The 7,447-nt window shown below is 46.5% G+C and overlaps 1 pseudogene; it reads left to right on the forward strand.

Moving 5' to 3' along the window:
• Positions 232 to 2,492, forward strand: LOC102163315 (annotated as a pseudogene).

Below are 7,447 nucleotides of genomic sequence, written 5' to 3' on the forward strand. Positions count from 1 at the left end.
GAGAAGCCCAGGCAGGGCCAGGCTGGCCATGGCCCCCTCCTGGACCCCAGTCGGAAGCCAGGGCCTGACAGTTCAGGGGGCTCCTCCCTGCCATGGCCCCTGCTGGATCACGTCACAGTTCTCCACTCCTGGGACTGCTTCCTTTTTGAGTCAGATAGTGGAGGAGAAAGTCCAGATCAAGAACTTCAGTTCGCAGGCACAGAGCACCTTCCAGAAGACTTCCAGGCGTGGATGGCCACGGCCCAGAAGGTGCTGAGACGGTGCATTAGGAGCTTCATGGGACCCAGCCTGAGCCAGGAAGTGGAGCTGGCAGTGGCCAGGAGGACCAGGCGGCGGGCAGCAGCGAGTGCTGGGCCTGCGGCAGCTCCTGCAGGTGCTGAGGCCGGCACCAGTGGCTGCCTGCCTTCTTGGGCCACAGCCGCCCGGCTGCAGTGCACTTCCTTGCAGGGGCTCCTGAGGCGGGAGGTACATGCGGCCAGCTGTAGGTGAGCAAAGCCCAGGCCTTGCTGACAGTCCCCTCGGAGGCACAAAATGCGCCAAGCTCAGAGCCCAGAGGCCTGGGGGCTGAGGAGCCACTGAGCAGCCCCCTGAGCCTGGGCTACAGTTCCTGCAGCAGCAGCAGCAGCAGCAACAGAGAGGAGAGGGTTCCCCAGCATTGCGCTTCCTGTGCAGCTTAGCACCTGGACGCACTGGGCCGGTGAGCAGCTCCTCAAAGTGCGCCTGTGCATCCGGAGCTCTTCAAGGAGCATCCGAAGTGGGAAGACACTGAGCAGCTCAAGGCATGCAGGCTGACAGGGCTGGCACTGCGGCTGCAGCAGGCCATGGACCACTGTGTGGCCCCCCTCTCAGAACTGCTATGCTCCTTGGTCATCATCATCAACTGCATGGTCACCGTCTTGCCGCCTCCCTGGCTCTGCCCACGCTCGCCTTCCTGCGGGTCAGGCTGTCCATCTCACGGGCCAGCCAGCGCTTGTGGATGACAGGTGTAGAGAATAAGCCCTACTTCTCACCTTGCATCCTGGGCATTGACAGCTACAAATCATAAGACCTGGTGCAGCTCATGGCCGTCTTCTTCCACAGTTCCCAGCAGCTGTGCCATGGCCACTGGAGCAGGACCTGCTCTCCAAGGAGCACGACAGGAGCAGTGGGAAGGAGAAGGGGGCTGAGAAAGAACTGTCTGGGCACCCAGACCGAAGAGGCCACACAGGCTCCAGGAGAAGCCAGAAGTGGCCCAGGACCCCCACCAAGGAAGACATCTAGGAGGAAAGCGAGGGAACAGCCCAGGGACAAGGCCCCAGTGGAATCCCAGCCCTGGGACAAAAAAGAGCATGAGTCTGTGTTTTAGAAGGGAGAAAGCCCCAAACCCAGAGGATCTACAGCCATGTAAGGGCGGGGAGGGAGAGGAGGCAGTTTGATCCCATCTGTTGGCCATGCAATTCATCAGCCGGTACAGCCCAAGAGACATCTGATGATCGAGGACACCTGCGGAGTGCCAGGGCTCACCAGCCTGCCAAGCCACACCCAGGTGTAGCTGGAGCTGTACAAAGACAGCTTTTTTTTTTTTTTTTAATGGCCAAACCCACAGCATATGGACGTTCCCAAGCCAGGGATTGAATACTCAGCTGCAGCTGTGACAACACCAGATAATGACATGTCCTTTAACCCACTGCACCGGGCCAGAGATGGAAGATTTGCCTCCATCACCACCCAAGCAACTACAGTCAGATTCTTGACCCACTGGGCCATAGTGGGAAATCCAGAGTCACCCTTGACATCACCCTGCACTTCACCTAGAACTTCCAGGGGGACTTGGCCAAGGGCAACACAGTGGAGTACACCAACAAGAAGCACAACCTGGCCCTGTCCCCCAACAGCACCGTGGGATGGCAGCTCCAGCCTGCTTGAGGGCACCTCAGAGCAGTTAGTGGTCATCCCTAACCTCTTGCCCAAGTGTATCCATGTACCCAATGGGCCTAAAGCCAACCTCAAGAAGCAGCCTGCAGCCTAAGGAGAAGGCTGATGACCCTGGCACACACATCCAGCTTTGGCAGGAGCACGTGGGTCACTGAGCTGCTAAACTGACCAGCTGACTGCAGTCTGCTGCCCATGGTCATCTTCAGTGACAAAGTCAACCCCCAGCCTTGGCTTCATGGGGCTCAGCTCATCCATTGTGTTAGTCATTGGCAAGTTTGTGCATGGCTTCTGCAGCAAGACTTCACATTCCAGAGTGTTCAAGGAGCTTCCATGTGTGGACTGCCCCCTCAGATTCTGCCAGAACATCTTCCTGGTGTGGGAGACAGGAGCTGGAGCTGGAGAAGTTGTACGCCAAGTTCACCTTCCTGTACCACTCCCCAGAGACCGTGATCATGTGGACCTGAGAGAAGGAGAAGGAGCCAGACTCAATGTACTCTGTGAATGAAGGAGACGGCCAGGCAGGTGGTGTTCCTCAGGCTGCCAAAACAGATGCCTTAGCCCAAGGCCACCAGCTGTGACACATCCTCCCAGCCCACTGAGCCCTGGTGTTGCTGTCAGAAGGAAGTCATGGCCCCTCTGAAGCCTAGCACAGGACTCCTGTCCTTTGGCATCATTCCTGCTGGACTCAGGGTGGCCAGTGGCCGGCCACATGGGCCAGGAGGCTCAGGCTGCCATCCCCATGCTTACTGTAGAATTTTCTAATCAAAAAACTTTATTTATCCAAACAAACAACAAAAAAAGTTTGTTTAACTGGGAAGGACAATCTCATGCGCACCATCTTTCAACCTCCCCTAGATACAAAGGAATGGCCTTGGGCCTGGAACACTTTCTTACCAAGAGAAAAAGAACCCACCACCCAGCCTGTGCGGAAATATCTTTTCCTGTTTCCGACTCAAGTGCTCCTTTGTTGTGCTCAATGGCCCTCAGGTGCACCCCCAGCTTTCTGTTTCAGACCCCATAGGGGAGGGGTCGAGGTCCTTCTGCTGGCACAGGATGGGTGTGGGCAGGCTGATGGCTCTGTGTGAAATGCAGCAGGGGGAGTGCTGGCCAGAAGTGACCAGCATATCCTCTTAGAGCTCATCTTGCTCCACTTCTTCTAAATATGAATAAGGGTATTGCTCCATGCAGCACGTGACTGTGGTGTGTTTTCCTGGGTGACTCAGAAATGCAGTGGGCAGCACGTTGGTACTTCCATTCCTGGTGGCTTGCATTGTGCTGCCTTTTTTTTTTTTTATGTACAGGGCTGTACCTCAGGCACATAGAAGTTCCCAGGCTAGGAGTCAAACTGGAGCTGCAGCTGCTGGCCTACACCACAGCCATAGCAACACGGGATCTGAGCAGCATCTCTGACCTACACCACAGCTCATGGCAACCCTGGATCCTTAACCCGCTGAGCGAGGCCCTCATGGATACTAGTCGGGTTCGTTACTGCTGAGCCACAGTGGGAACTCTGCACTGTGATGATCTTTACTCTCCTCCCGTGGTTGGAGTCCTCCCCTGGCACTGAATCCTGGTACACAGCGTCCAGCTCGACAGACTGGAACGGATACCTGGGTTTCTTTTGGGTGGTGAAAATGGTCTAAACTCAGGTCATCCTGATGGTTGCACAACTCAACAAACATACTAATAGACAGACATGGTAAAGATACTCTTTGTTGACAAAAATTCACTACAAGTTCTTAGAACTGTCTAACCAAGGCTTTCCGTAGCCTCGATCCATGTAAGGAGTACACTGTCAGAGGACTTGGACTCCTAAAAAAGTGGAGAGAAGCCCATCAAGGCAGGCTTCTCATCTCCTCCTTTTAAACATCCCAGTCAGCCTGCATATTCAAAGAAATCAAGGAGCCTTAACATAAAAGGAAGCTGTGATGAAAGGGATGGTATGTATGAGACTTTCCTCTCACTCATACTCATTTCAATGCTCTATTTATTTGCTGATCCACCAGAGATAGGTTGGATGTCAGCTTAGTGTCATCTCAGCCTCTTTTTTATCTATAGCTCATGTAGGCTGGGAATGCAGTTTCAGGCATTAGGCTTAAATTTCACTTAAATCAGATATTCCATTCTTTTTTTAAAAGGATGATTTCCACCTGACCATACTGCTATTCCACTCTCTTTGATAGGATTGTTTCTTCTATTAAATCCCTGAGTCCATTTGCAAAGGGGAAAGTATGAGACACCTGCCTATATCCCCAAATACTTTCCATTGTTCGCCCAGATGATGAGTCCTTGCTACCCCAGTTCTAACAGTGGTCAGTGTTACATGACTGTGGAGCAGAGTGGTACCTCACACGCCCGTTACCACCTTAGCAGTATCTCGGGCACAAATAAAGATGCTACTGAAAGCAATGTACTCTTCCCTCCCTCTGTGTGACTAAGGTCACTTTTGTTTGGCATCTACACTCCTTCAAGCTATCACAAAACCATATCCTGAGAGTATTGCTAACTCAGTTTTGTCTTCACTATGGTCGATGTAATTTTCACATCAAGGTGTTGCTATAGACCGGACAGAGTTGGTGTTCAGCTTCTTCTAGCCAAAGTGTTTAAATCTGACTAGACAGCAGCAATTGCTTTTTAATCTAAGCAAACTGATCTGTCAAAGGCAATCAACTCAGGGAAGTTATTCCTAGAGGATCCTAATAATCCCGATGAATCACACTGCCCTATGTGAAACTCAGCCGCTGAACTCTTGACATAGTGTGTCACAAGTACTTGGAGGAATAAGTACATATGGCTGAACTCTGTGCTGACACACAAACTCTAGCCTCTTGTGCACAGGTTAATGATTGCTATGTTCAGTCTTTGGGAGGAGTATACTCGTGTGGTGATGTCAATTCATGTTTGATGATATTATATCAACTAGGCTTCATGTTGTAAAACCCACTGTCCTCACAAGGACCTGTCAATAGTGTGCTCCATTTCTCAAAATATAAATAGAAGTTTGTGTTGTTGATATTGTTTTTAATGACCTCCTATCCTTGAACAAGTGTTCCTAATCTCTTCATATTGTTTAATTTTCGCAACAGCTCTGGCAGGTCAGTAAAAATGGTAACATCATTTACATCATTACTAAGTCACAAGACTGAGACTCAAATCTAGGTCTGATGGTTTCAAGTTTTTAGGTCTTCCCAGTGCCGGAGATCTTGTTACAGGAGCTTTGGCTCCAGTGTTAGTCCAGGGTAGCTGGGCTAGGGAGGAATAACAGTGTTCAGAGTCCTAGTCTGAGTAGGGCAGCCCTCTCAGGGTCTCTGTGCTCCCTACAGAGAACCCTTCCACACTTTAATAAGGAAACAGAGAGCAGACACAGAGGCAGCAATAAGTGAGTGGGGTCTATTAGAAAGCAGGGCTGAAAATTCTCCCTAAGTGATGGGTCATTCTTTGAGAATGACCTCCACTTGATAACAGTTGGAGAATAGCGTTAAGAAAAACATCGACAGACTTGTGGTTGCCAAGGGGGCAGGGATTTGGGGAGAGATGGAAAGAAAGGTTAGACTTAGCAGATATAAGCTATCATATATAGAATGGATAAACAACAAAGCCCTACTGTATAGCACAAGGAACTCTATTCAATATCCTATGATAAACCATAGTAGAAAAGAATATTTTAAAAAAAGAACACACACACACACACACACTTTGCTGTGCAGAAGAAATTAACACAACATTCAGCCATACAATGAGACACCAACATCAAATGCTATCACTGACATGTGGAATCTGAAAAAAGGACAGAAAGAACTTCTTTGCAGTACAGATACTGACTCACAGACTTTGAAAAACTTATGGTCTCCAAAGGAAACAGTTTAGGGGGTGGGGGATGCGCTGGGGTTGTGGGATGGAAATTCTATAAAATTGGATTGTGATGATCATTGTACAACTATAAATGTAATAAATTCATTGAGTAATAAAAAATAAAATAAAATTAATTAATTAAAAAAGAAATTAACACAACATTGCAAATCAACTATACTTCAATAAAAAATAAAGAAAAAATATTGGCACACAGTTCAATCAAAGGGCAATGAAACAATAGATTAGATGAAGGTATATGACAGAATGACTGAAATAGTAATAACAATAGCTAATATATGTTGAGCATTTAATATATTTTCCACTATTCTAAGTGCTTTATGTATGCTAAGGAACAGAAGGTTGATTAAATTACCTGTGGTCACACTGCTAATAAATGTTAGAACTAAGATTCCAGCCTAGGCAAACTGATTCTACAACTTGTGCTCTGATTATTGTGTGACAGTAATGATGAGTTTGGGAAGACTTCCTGAATTCTGGTAAATTTCATTAATTTTTCTGACTAAAACCAATAATTAATATTTCCATTTCAGGCCCCAGTACAGACTCGATAGTCAGTCTAGCTGATCCTCTCATGGAAAACACCCAAAACTGATGCATAAAATTCAAAGGGGAAAAATTTTTAAACATGCTAACAAGCAGGAAAGAAAGTAAGGAACACTGAGGTGTCTAAAATTATAAGAAAACATGGACCTAGAGAGGCAAGAGGAACCATGAAGTCGATTTTCACTCTGATGATATTCACAGATTCTGAGGACCTCGCTCTTTGATTTCCATAGGGTCATGGGGGTGGAGACAGAAGTCAAAGTCCAATCCCTGACCATGATGAGGAGTCTAATAAGAGACCCCAGAGATCCCCAGATCCGCTTCCTCCCACATTAGAGATAGTAAGACTAATTTCTTAATCCCTAGTGCTAGCAGAGGGGAAAAAAAAAAAAAAAAAAAAAACTCTCCTAAGGATTCATAACAACAAAACAGACCTTCATTTGAGTATTTAGTCCAAATTCACATGACTAGAGTGATACGAAAGAAATGTCAGGTTAGAAAAAGGGTTTAAAATTATTCTGGGTTGATGGTATACTCAGATGTCTGGCAGAATCAAAAGCAGCCCCACTCTAAAGGAGCCAACCTTAGAGTCAGTTCTCTTTTTGGGTCTCATTTAAGTTTTTCCCCATTCTCAGGCCAAGTGTCCTTTAACTAGTTTTAAGGTTTTATCTGCAAAGGTTTTTGCACTCTTTGAGAGGTTATTTCATAGATACTTTATAGTTTCATCAGCTATTGTAGGTAGCATCTAATTTCCAATTAAATTTTATGGTTGGTCCTTGATGATAAAAATGAAAACTCATTCTTATCATCCATTAATTCTAATAATTGTTCTTTGTTCTGTTTCTTTATGTACATAATCATAATATCTGCAAATAATTTCGATTTTGTCTATTTCCCATCTTAATAACTTTTAATTCTTTTCCCTGCATCATAGCCAAACCTTCAGTAGTATGTCAGACATTAACAGTGATAGTTACTATTCTTGTCTTAAAGCAGATCTTAATGAGAATGAAAGTTTCTCCATTAATACATTTACTTAGAATTTTTCCTATATTTATCAAATTAAGGAAATTTTTACCTTTTAGATTTTATAATAATTTTTTTATCATCAATAGGG

The sequence above is a fragment of the Sus scrofa genome, chromosome 1, assembly GCF_000003025.6.
Source record: "Sus scrofa isolate TJ Tabasco breed Duroc chromosome 1, Sscrofa11.1, whole genome shotgun sequence".
Lineage (NCBI taxonomy): Eukaryota > Metazoa > Chordata > Mammalia > Artiodactyla > Suidae > Sus > Sus scrofa.